The sequence below is a fragment of the Zalophus californianus genome, chromosome 8 (genome assembly GCF_009762305.2).
Source record: "Zalophus californianus isolate mZalCal1 chromosome 8, mZalCal1.pri.v2, whole genome shotgun sequence".
In the NCBI taxonomy this organism is placed as follows: Eukaryota; Metazoa; Chordata; class Mammalia; order Carnivora; family Otariidae; genus Zalophus; species Zalophus californianus.
The window spans coordinates 32541817-32554187 of record NC_045602.1 but is presented as its reverse complement, the minus strand read 5'-3'; the positions used below and the strand labels follow the sequence as shown (position 1 = coordinate 32554187).

Genomic DNA, 12371 nt, shown 5'->3' with positions numbered 1-12371 from the left:
GAATTTGGTAAAACAGGTTTTATCCTTGGTTTGAGCAGAACCCATTCCTGTAGTTTTGTTTTTGTTTTTAAAGGTGGGCATTTTTTTCTGAAAAGTCCAGACAGTAAAATATTTTAGGCTTTGTGGACCACGTGTGGTCTCGGCATTCAGTTTTCCCTCTTTCCTCCCCATCTCTCTCCTTTCTCCCTCTAAAATGAAAAAAAAAAAATTCTTAGCTAAAAAACCATTCTTAGCAAACCAGGCCACTTGCAGCTGTAGTTTGCCCAACCCTGATTTAGATCATCAGCAGACTTTTTAGAAGTGCCATTAAGATGAAATTTAAGGATATGTTGACAGACTGTGATCAAATCACACTCAAATATAATGAATAAAAAAACACTTTCTCAGTTATACATATTTACAGATTTTGTATAGTCTAATAACACTTTAACATATAAGACAGGTTTTTTCTTTGAACTTCTTATGTTTTAGGGGATATTTGAAGTCGGTGAAATCTGAGGTAAAAAAAGGGGAAGATTTGTTTTTATTTTTTTAGTTTAAATTCAGTTGATTGACGTATAATGTATTATTAGTTTCAGAGGTAGAGGTCAGTGATTCATCAGTCTTATAATACCCAGTGCTCATTACATCACAGGCCCTCCTTAATGTCCAGCATCCAGTTACCCCTACCTCCAGCAACCCTCAGTTTGTTTCCTATGATTAAGAGTCTCTTATAGTTTGTCTCCCTCTCTGATTTTGTCTTGTTTTATTTTTTCCTCTCTTCCCCTATGATCTTCTGTTTTGTTTCTTAAATTCCACATGAGTGAGATCATATGAGAATTGTCTTTCTCCAATTGACTTATTTTGCTTAGCATAATACCCTCTGGTTCTGTGCACATCATTACAAATGGCAAGATTTCAATTTTTTGATGGCTGAGTAATATTCCATTGTGTGTGTGTGTGTGTGTGTGTGTGTGTGTGTGTGTGTGTATAACCACATCTTCTTTATCCATTCATATGTTGATGGACATCTGGGCTCTTTCAATAGTTTGGCTATTATGGACATTGCTGCTATAAACATTGGGGTGCAGGTGCTCCTTCAGATCACTACATTTGTATTCTTGGGTTAAATCCCTAGTACAATTGCTGGGTCATAGGGTAACTCTATTTTCAACTTTTTGAGGAACCTCCATACTGTTTTCCAGAGTGGCTGCACCAGCTTGCATTCCCACCAACAGTGTAGGAGGGTTCCCCTTTTCTCTACATCCTCACCAACATCTGTCATTTCCTGACTTGTTAATTTCAGCCATTCTGACTGGTGTGAGGTGGTATTTCATCGTGGTTTTGATTTGTATTTCCCTGATGTGAGTGATGTTGACCATTTTTTCATGTGTCTGTTGGCCATTTGTGAAGTTGGTGAAATCTGAGGTTAAAAAAAAAAAAAGGAAGATTTGGCATTTGAAGTAGGGCCTTCATTTGTAATCTTTAAGAAGTGGCTATGTTATTTGATGAAATTGTCTCTGATTAGAAGTAGTTTATACATACATCATTCCTTCAAGCCAGTTTAGTCCCTTCTCCTTCAGGTCTTCCCTGCCCCTGGTCTGAGTAAGAGGACTCCTCCACAGGAGTAGCTCCCTTATAGCACAGCTATTACCACAGCTGTACTGTCATTCTGCAATTGCCTTTCTTTGTTTCTAGGCTTTCCTCAAGTTTGTGTCCATAGTACTGAACTTTGTGTCTGATGCATAGTACTCATTCAGTACCTCTTAATATTTCCTTTAAAAAATTAGGAACTTGAAAGATCTTATTGTTCATCAAGTCATTTGTTTTCTGATTAATGCAGCGTTTGCATTGTTATGATGTTAATCTTGAACACTGTTATGCATGTATTGATTATTTTAAAAGTAGAAAATACAATTAAATAAAAAGAAGAAAAATCATATTCTACCATCCAGAGATAGCAAGGGTTATTATATATATATATACTATTAGATAAATCCTTAAATTTAGTTAACATTGGATTCCCTGCTTAAATCTTCATCGAAGCCACCTGAATTTTAGCATTTAATTTCTTTGCTTTAATGTCACATATCACTTGTTGGTAAGCTTGAAGTATATGGCCTGGTGGTAACAAGTACAGATCTAAAGTTCTGCTACTTTGATTGTAGTCCTGGCTTGACCACATTGCTTAAGCTTTCTGGTTCTCTGTTTCCTGATCTCTAAAATGGAAGTAATAATAGTAGCTTCCTTTTAAGGTTATTGTAGGGATTAAATGAGCTAATATATATAAAGGGCTTAAGATAGTGCCTGGAACAAAGTACTATAGTACCTGCTGTAGTAAGTAGTTGTACTACTAATGTATTACAGTTTTCAAAATGTGACTAACCTTGTTTGATCTATACCCACTACCCTCCTTCTACCACTCATAATTTTGAATCAGATCCCAAATACCATATAGTGTCAGCCTTTAATCTTCAGGGCTTCCAGCATGTATGGATAAAGGATAAGAAATCAAAGTATAACCACAAACAGGAATTCTTATGTAAAGTGGTACATCTACTTTGGAAAAACAGTTTGGCATTGTCTTAAAAAGTTAAACATTAATTTACCATAATGACCGAGCAGTTCCATCTTGTACATCTGCATACACAACTGTCACAAGTTCGTGGTAGCATTATTCATAATAGTCTGAAGTTGGAAACAACTGCCTATCAGCTGGTAAATGAAAAGACAAAATATGTTCATACAATGGAATATTATTCAACAATGAAAAGAAACAAACTGCTGATGGATACAGGGACATAAATGAACCTACAAACGTACTATGTGAAAGGAGCCAGACACAAGAGACTACATATTGTATGATTCTATTTATGTGAAATGTTCAGAAGAGGCAAATCTGTAGAGTCAGGAAGTGGATTAGTGGACTGGTGTGGGGGGTGTGTGTGGTGATTAACAATTAATGGACATGAGGGATCTTATTGGGGTAATATTCTGTAACTGGTTGACAGTGATGGTTGCACAACTTGGTAAATTACTAAGAAAAAACTGTTGAATTGTACACTCGATCTGGATGAATTACATGATTTTAAAATATGGCTTAACAAAGTGATAAAAATATATAACCACATGCCATTGGTCTCTCTCAACAGTATTAATGTAGCTTCCAACAACAAATAAGTTCCACATACTGCAGTTAGTTGATGTGTCTCAAATTTCTTGTATATTTGTAGGTTCCTTCTCTTTATCTTCTCTCTCTCTCTCTCTCTCTCTTTTTTTTAATCTGTTCTTTTTCCTTGAGGTTTTTTGTTGAAGAAACTTGGTTATTTGTTGTGTAGAGTTATTCCATCAGTTTGGATTTTGCTAATTGCCTCCCTGTGGTATTATTTAATATGTTCTTCTGTGAATTGGTAGTTAGCCTCAGAAGATTGATAAGATTTAGATTTGATTTGGATGTGGTGGAGGGAGACCGCTTCATGATGGTATGTTCACATTTTTCTAAATTAGAATTCTGATGGCCAGTCTACAACTTTTTGAAAAAACCAAATCTGAAATACTTAAGTGTAATGTAATGAAGAATTTGCATCCAAATTTTGTTCCTTTTTTTTTTTTTTTTTTTTTTTTTTAACAATCGATATCTAATTTGAACCTGAAGCTAAATGAAAACTTATTCGGACATGAGGACAAAATTCTTTGTTTAAATGTGAATTTAGTCCACATGTCACTGGGACTTCCAGTCTTACTCATGTGGTTTTATTTTATTATCATTTTTTTAAGATTTTATTTTAAGTAATCTCTACATCCAGTGTGGGGCTCAAACTCATGACCCCAGGATCAAGAGTTACATGCTCCACTGACTGAGCCAGCCAGGTACCCCCATGTGGTTTTAATTTATATTTGGTTGTCTCAGTCATCCTTTAATTAACCAACAGACTATAACTTTTTTAAGTTTCTATTTGAATTCCAGTTAATGTACAGTGTAATATTAGTTTATAACATTTTTAAACTTAAATTGCAAAGATTATGTTTGATCATTATAATAAAAATAAGAAAAATACAATTAAAAAGAGGAAACCAAACATCATCATTCTACCAGCTATATGAACACTGTCAACTTTTGGTGATTTTCTCCAGATTTTCTTGTATGCTTATATACAGACATCCATATGTACATATACATCTGGGGACACACATGATTATGTAGACCAGAAAGGGCTGGTTGGAGTTCAGAGATTGGCAAGGATATACTACTGAGATCGGCTTAATTTGCTTGCCTACCACTGAACTGGGGAACAAGCATTGCAAAGGATAAATAAGAATGCATGTGAGTGGGCACAGCTCCCCAGGGTGTCCCCAAGTCCTCACAGAAGTGGTCCACACTGGTGGTCGGTGCAGTGAGTTATCAGCCACAAAACCTAGTTTTTGTGTAAAATAAAAACACTTATGAGTTCAATTGCTAGAATTCTTATACTTTGTGGAACAAGGTAATGTTCTAGCCTTTTGTAGGCTACCTACCCTAGTTTATGGAGAAAAGCTCCATTTACCTTAGGGCTGTGTAACAGTAGAGCAAATTCAAATCCAGGTTTATGTTTTTTCTAGAGCCTATGCTATTATGTGTATTGCCTTACAGATGCTTCATGGAATGCTTAGAATAATTCCTGGTTCTCCAGCAATGCTCTTTGAAAGTTTGCCTCTCCACTATAGAACCCATGTTCATTTATTTTTAATTTTTAATTAAATTTTAAGTTCTTACATTTTTTAAGGTAATTGTAGACTTTAGAGAAAAGTTGAAAGAATAGTACAAAGAATTTCAGTATTTCACCCAGATTTCTCAGTACTCAATTCATTATTTTTTACTTTCTTCTTTCCTACACTAAAAGAAACCATCTTCTGCTGAATACTTTAGTGTGTATTTAACAATGAAATGTCATTGTCTTACATAACAGTACAATGGTCAAAGTCAGGAAATTAATGCTGGTACGATATTATTATTTAACCCTTATTCAGATTTTGTCAGTTGCCCCAATAATATCCTTTTTTAAAAATTTTTTTAAGATTTTTTTTTTTTAATTTATCTGTCAGAGAGAGAAAGAGAGAGAAATGGAGCGTCAGGCAGAGGGAAAAGCAGGCTCCCCACTGAGCAAGGAGCCCGACCCTGAGATCATGACCTGAGCCAAAGGCAGATGCTTAACTGACTGAGCCACCCAGGCGTCCTGCCCCAATAATATCTTTTAAAGGCAGAAGAAAATCCAAGATCATGTGTTGCATTCAGTTGCCGGTCTCTTGAGTTTTCTTTAATCTGAAAGAGTTCTTGAGCCTTTGTTTTGGATTCTAGGTGTAGTTATTGCTGCTGAAGCATCCTTATTACTAGGCTGCCTTATGGGATAGACATTCTGTATATACACACATAAATACACATTTACCCATACCTCCACTGCCCCTCTGCCCACCTGACTGTCTAAAACCAATACTAGTCTAACACCACAGGGTTCATTCTCTCCTTTTCATATTTGTAACTCTCTTCTCCAATAGGGAGGAGCTTAGTTTCCATTAGCCACAATATATTGGATGTTTCTTTGCTTTATCCTTGAACACAAAAGGAATTTCAGAATTGTTAGTCCATGCCTCTGTGAGAAATCAGATACTAGCTAGAGATCATTGTTTAGAGTTCTGTTTATCTTTAGAACATACACTGTTCTAATGTCTGGTTCCCCACCTTCCTTACCCTCTCAAAAGTGTTTATGTTATTCATTTGATATCTCTGTGGTGTATTAGTTTCCTAGGACAACCATAACAAAATACCACAAATTAGGTGGCTTAAAGCAATAGAAATTTATTCTTTCATAGTTCTGGGAGGCAGAAAGTTGGAAATCAAGGTGTCGATAGAGTTGGTTCTTTCTGAGAGCCTGAGGGAGAATATGTTCCATGCTTCTCCTCCATCTTCTGGTGATGGCCTGCAATGCTTGGCATTCCTTGGCTTGTAGAAAGCTCCAGTCTCAGCCTTCATCATCCCACGGTGTGCTTCCTGTGTCCAAATTTCCCCCTTATATAAGGACACCAGTCATAGAGATCACCCTAAAAGTCTCATCTTGACTTGATTACTGCAAAGACCCTATTTCCAAGTAGGGTCACATTCACAAGTACTGGAGGTTAAGACTTCATCATATCTTTTTGGGGGACACAGTTCAACCCATGGCATATAGCCAGTTCATTTGTTTCCGTTTGTATTCATTTGGGGGATGCCTCCCTCATCTTTGATTTTATTTCTCTTCTTTTACAGTGTTTTTAAAGTATGTGAAACTTTGACATGATTCTAAAAGGCAGAACTATACAAAAAGGTATATTTAGGGAAATATTCTACTTCTGTCCTTTTTACCCTATTCTAACCACTGTCTTTGGTCTCAAGTTTTCCTTTCCATGTTTTTCTGTTGTGTTGTTTTTGTTGTTACTGTTTTTTATCCAAATGAGATACATGAATATTTTTTTACTTTCTTTTTTTCTTTCACAAAAGGTAGCATACTATAGATACCTCTTTGAATTTTGTTCTTTTTACTTAACAGCATGTCTGGGAAATCACTCCACACTAGTTGCTAGAGATCTTTCTCATTCTGCATAGTACTCCATCATATATATGTACCATAGTTAATTCAGTCACTGTCCTATGTGTGAGCATTTAGGTTGATTCCAGTATGTTGCATTTACAAATAACACTGCTTGTAAAATTTATGTCCTCCATACTGATAAATGCTACAAGGAGGCATCTCAGAAATATGCTAAAATTAAAGAAGCCAGACGTAATAGGTCTCATGTTGTATGATTCCATTTATGTGAAATACACAGACTAAGTAAAACCATAGAGACAAAGCAGATTTGTGGTTGCTGGGGAAGAGGGAGGGAATAGGAAGTAACTGCTTGAGGGTATAGGGTCTCCTTCAGGGATGATAAAAATGTTCTAGAATTAGAGGTGATGGCACAGCATCGTGAATGTACTAAATGCCACTGAGTTGTACACTTTGTTATATGGATTTCACCTCAAAAATCTGTATTATCCATATAATTAAAATAGCCACTTATTTTTTCTCATGGATGTTGGTGCTTTGATATTTCAGCCCATGGAATGGGCAGTGCATCTTCAAATGCTTCCCACAAGGAAGAAGCCCTGAGGTTTATCATTTTAATGACAGTGTGTGTAAAGTATACTTTGTCTACTCGCACATTTTTTGGTTGCTTCATCAGACTTTCAAGTAATTTTCTTTACCTCTTCTCTCATTTTGCAGAGCTTTTGGGTTATGTTTTGTTTTTCCCTAACACTGGAGAAAGTTGAAGTCAAATGATGCTGGAGCTTAAAGTATCTGTGTAGAGGGGCGCCTGGGTGGCTCAGTTGGTTAAGCAACTGCCTTCGGCTCAGGTCATGATCCTGGAGTCCCGGGATTGAGTTCCCGCGTCGGGCTCCCTGCTCAGCGGGGAGTCTGCTTCTCCCTCTGAGCCTCTTCCCTCTCGTGCTCTCTATCTCTCATTCTCTCTCTCTTAAATAAATAAATAAATAAAATCTTTAAAGTATCTGTGTAGGGAAATGGGGGTGTGGTCAGGGATGGGAGTGGGTCATAAAGGGTGGAAGCTAGAAAGATAATAAAGCCAGATTGTGTACCACTACACCTTCTGTGCTATGCCAAAACGTCTGGAGCTGTGAGTCATAGAAGGTTATTAGGGAGAAGACTAATATTTATCCTATGTTTTAAAGATAACTGGCAATAGTATGGCAAATGTACTGAAATGTAAGTTAATAGTGGAAATAGACCAGTTAAAAGTTATATGGAGAAGGGTGTTAGGGTTCAGGTTAACTGCTATACAAAGAAACTCCAAAATAAAGTGACCTAAGTAAGATAGACATTTATTTTTCTCTCATGTAACAGTTGTGGGGTGAGCCCTGGTTGCTATTCCATGAGCTCATTCAGGGATGTGTGTTCCTTCCATTTTATGCCATCACCTGGTAGTGCACACATTCATCTGCTGTTCTGAAGCTAAATCATTGGTGTGTCTGTCTTTAGCTGGTAGGAGGAGAGACAGAGTTATTTTAAGGCAAGCAGCTTTTCTTTTAACAAGTGAAGTTGGAAGTCACCCACCAGTTCTGCTCATTTTCCTATGCTAGGAACTTGCTTACATGGTCACACAAATTCATGAGAGGGTGGGACATGTGGTCTCTAGCCTCGCAGCTATATGTCTAAGAAGGAAAGAATGGCTATTGGAGGCAAAAATAGCAGTCTACCCCAAGAGGCAATTTGAGTGTTATTATGAGGATTTGCACCAAGATAGTTATAGTGGGGCAGGAATTGAGAGTTATTTAGGAGGTAGGATGAAGAGAGAGAGAATATATTTCTATTCACATGAGACATGTTGATTATGAAGTGTTTAGAGATTGTGTAGATATGTACAGTTGTCAATTTGATCTAGCGGTCTGGAGCTCAGGAGAGAGCTGACCTGGCTCCAAGACCTGGCAGGAGGCACGGATTTGAAAATCATTGTTCAGATAGTAGTTGTAGTTGGAGAGTTTTCAGAAAGAAAGAAGGGGTTGCTAGTATTAAATGCTGCTTCAGAACTGATAGGAGGCCTTGGATTTGGGCCTAAGAATGACATGGACCTTTTGCAAGAGTAATTTCAGCAGAGTCCTGGGCTGAAAAATAGATTATAGTGGGTTGAGGAATAGTTGGAAGTCATGAAAAGGAAACCAAGCTGAGACTACTCTTTGAAGAACTTTGGCTGTGAAAAGCAATAGGGAGACAGGTTTAATAGGGGAGAAGGTTAAGGGAAAGTTTTTACCTTGAAGTAAGTTTGAGCATGTGTGTAGGCTGAAAGGAAAGGAGTGGTGATAGAGATAAAGGTATCGAAGAGAATAGAAATGATGAAGCAAGATTCTGGGAGGGCCTGGAAGAGATAGGATCAGATGGTACCTCTTTTGCAAAGGAAGAGAGTACCTCTTTTGGGATCACATCTTTGTAAAGGGCCAGGAGTGGGCACAAATACAAATTAGCTTTGAGGTTGAGGAGAGCGTAGTGAAAGATCTCCTAATGGGGCCTCCATTTTCTCAGATGGAGGAAGGTTCGTCCTTAGCTGAGAGTGAAGTAGAGGTGGGTAGGTAGGATATCTGAAGAATAATGGAAATGACTTTTTATTGTTGTTGTAGGATCCACTGTAGGAAACAGAAGAAAAAACTGACTAGTTACAGTGACGGGGCTGTTGTACAGTGTTATGTGCCTAACTGAATTTAGAAACAAACCATTTTTTATTGTTTCCATTAACATAGCTATGTTACTGTTCAAGAACTATCATTAGAACATTACTTGAAAACATTATGTCATCAGTTCTCAGCTATTAAAAGTTTCTCTCTTCTCTAGAAATTAGAGTTAAGGGGAAATTAGTGTTAAGGGAACTAGACAAGGTATTACTCCCAGGTAGGTAAACTTAATCTCTTTTAAAAACTGCTCATTAGTGAAATTCCTGTCCCTGTAATGTTAATTATGCATCCATGCTACCTGTTCTCCAAAGTCTCAGAGGATAACAAGCATATATTCATAATTCATCTTCAGCCTTACTCATACCAGTAATACCAAGACAAATGTTTAATGAGAGGTAGAAGTACTTTTATGGAAAAGAGAAATGTCACTCCATAATATGTCACTCTATAATCTCATCCTTTTGCATAAAGTCTTGATTCCAGATGTGTCATGCAAACTAGTGACTCCTGATATTTAACATGAAATGCTGCTAACACAAATTTAATATATATTGCACTCTCATATAATACCAGTATAGAAGAAAGTCCAGTTTCCTTTTAAGACTATTGCTTCTAGTGTGCATCATTTCCAGGCGACGCGGGACAGAGTGGCCAACGGCCTGCAGAGCAACATGCCTAAGTTTTATTGTGACTACTGCGACACGTAAAGACACACTGCAGTGGTAGGTTCAAACACAAAGAGAATGTGAAAGACTACTATCAGAAATGGATGGAAGAGCAGGCTCAGAGCCTGATCAACAAAACAACCGCTGCATTTCAACAAGGAAAGATACTTCCTACTCCAGTCTCTGTTCCTCCTCCTGCAGGGGCAGTGATCCCACCTACCCTCAGTCTCCCGGGTCCTCCTCGCCCTGGTATGATGCCAGCGCCCCATGTGGGGGGCCCTCCCATGGTACCCATGATGGGCCCTCCTCCTCCTGGGATGATCCCATTGGGACCTGCTCCTGGAATGAGGCCACCTATGGGAGGCCACATGCCAGTGATGCCTAGGCCCCCAGTGATGAGACCTCCTGCCCGTCCCATGATGGTGCCCACTCAGCCAAGAATGACTCGACCAGACAGATAAGAAGAGACAGGAACCTTTTTATATTCATTTTATATTACTCGTTCTACTTCACCAGGAGATCATGGTGCTGTGACTCTGGGTGTTTTCTCATAACAGGACAAGGAAGACTTGCTCCCCCTTCCTATCAAAGAGAGAATAGTTTTTGCTGGGGAGTGGTGGGACAAAAAAAAAGCAATTTTCATTTGTATTGTGAAATGTGAAAATAAAACTGTCAACTGTTTTAGTTAAAAAAAAAAAAACTATTCTAACAAAGCGTACCTTTCCTTGATGTGTGATAAATGGAAATTGTAGTCCCAGAGGTCTTCACAATAAAATATTGGCCCACACTTGTTATCACTCGTCTTTTTGATGATAGCTATTCCAACAGGTATGAGGCTGATATCTTGTGGTTTGATTTGCATTTCCCCAATGATTAATGATATTGAACACCTTTTCATGTACCTTTTGGCTACTTCTGTCTTCTTTGGGAAAAAGGCCTATTCAGTTTTTCTGCTCATTTTTTCAGACTTTTTTTCTGTTAACTTCTGTGAGTTCTTTATATTTTTTTGATATTAAATATATTAATATTGGGTATATGATTTACAGATATTTTCTCCCATTCCATAGATTGCCTTTTTGTTGACTGTTTTCTTTGTTGTGCAGAAGCTTTTTAGTTTTTTATCATAAAAAAGACAAGAGATGAATGTTGGTGAGGATGTGAAGAAAAGGGTACCCTTGTGCACTGTTGGTGGAATATAAATTGGTGCAGCTACTATGGAAAACAGTTTAGAGGTTCCTCAAAAAATTAAGAATAGAAATTCTGTGCTATCAAGCAGTCCAGCTTCTGCGTATATATCCCAAGGATATGAAAACAGGATATTGAAGAGATATTCGCACTCTCATGTTTACCATAGCATTAATTTACCGTACCCAACATTTGGAAATAACCTACGTATCTGTTGATGATGAATGGACAAAAAAGATGTAGTCTGTACATACACAATGGAATGTTATTCTGCCACCAGAAAGAAGGAAATGCTGCCATTTGTAGCAATATGGATGGACCTTGATGGCATTATGCTAAGTGAAATAAGTTAGACAGAAAAACATAAATACTCCATGGTATCAATTACATGTAGAATCTTTTTTTTTTTAAGGATTTTTTTATTTATTTGACAGAGAGACACAGCAAGAGAGGGAACACAAGCAGGGGGAGTGGGAGAGGGAGAAGCACGCGGAGCAGGGAGCCCGATACGGAGCTCAATCCCAGGACCCCGGGATCACTACCTGAGCTGAAGGCAGATGCCCAAAGACTGAGCCACCTAGGCGCCCTACATGTGGAATCTTAAAAAACAAAAAAAGGTCAAACTCAGATACACAGAGTAGAAGAGTGGTTGCTTGGGGATAGGGGTTGGGGAAATACGGAGAGGTTGATAAAAGGATATAATAAAAAGGAAACAAAATTAGCTCACAATGTAAATTCTATATATTGTGAAAAACAGTAGAAAACAATACTTGCACTTAACAACAAAGCCCCAGAATATATGGAACAAAACTCATAATTGGAGGGAGAAATAGACAATTAAACAATAAAAATTGGAAACTTTTTTTTAATTGGAAACTTTAAAGCCCGCTTTTATTTTATTTATTTTATTTATTTTTAAAGATTTTATGTATTTATTTGAGAGAGAGAAAGAGAGTGAGAACATGAGAGGGGGGAGGGTCAGAGGGAGAACCAGACTCCCTGCTGAGCAGGGAGCCCGATGTGGGACTCGATCCCTGGATCCTGGGATTATGACCTGAGCCGAAGGCAGACACTTAACAACTGAGCCACCCAGGCGCCCTATTTATTTATTTTTTTAAAAGATTTTATTTATTCATTTGACAGAGACAGAGCGAGAGAGGGAACACAAGCAGGGGGAGTGGGAGAGGGAGGCAGGCCTCCTGCCAAGCAGGGAGCCCAATGCGGGGCTTGATCCCAGGATCCTGGGATTATGACCTGAGCCGAAGGCAGACACTTAACAACTGAGCCACCCAGGCGCCCCTAAAGCCCAC

General features: G+C 38.1%; 1 protein-coding gene and 1 pseudogene across 3 annotated transcripts in view; both read left to right on the top strand.

The window, feature by feature from the left end:
* The window catches only part of MAP4K3 (mitogen-activated protein kinase kinase kinase kinase 3), a 185700-nt gene that overhangs the window by 65058 nt on the left and 108271 nt on the right, over nt 1-12371 (top strand). The window lies entirely within an intron of this gene.
* LOC113937199 lies at nt 9883-10738 on the top strand (annotated as a pseudogene).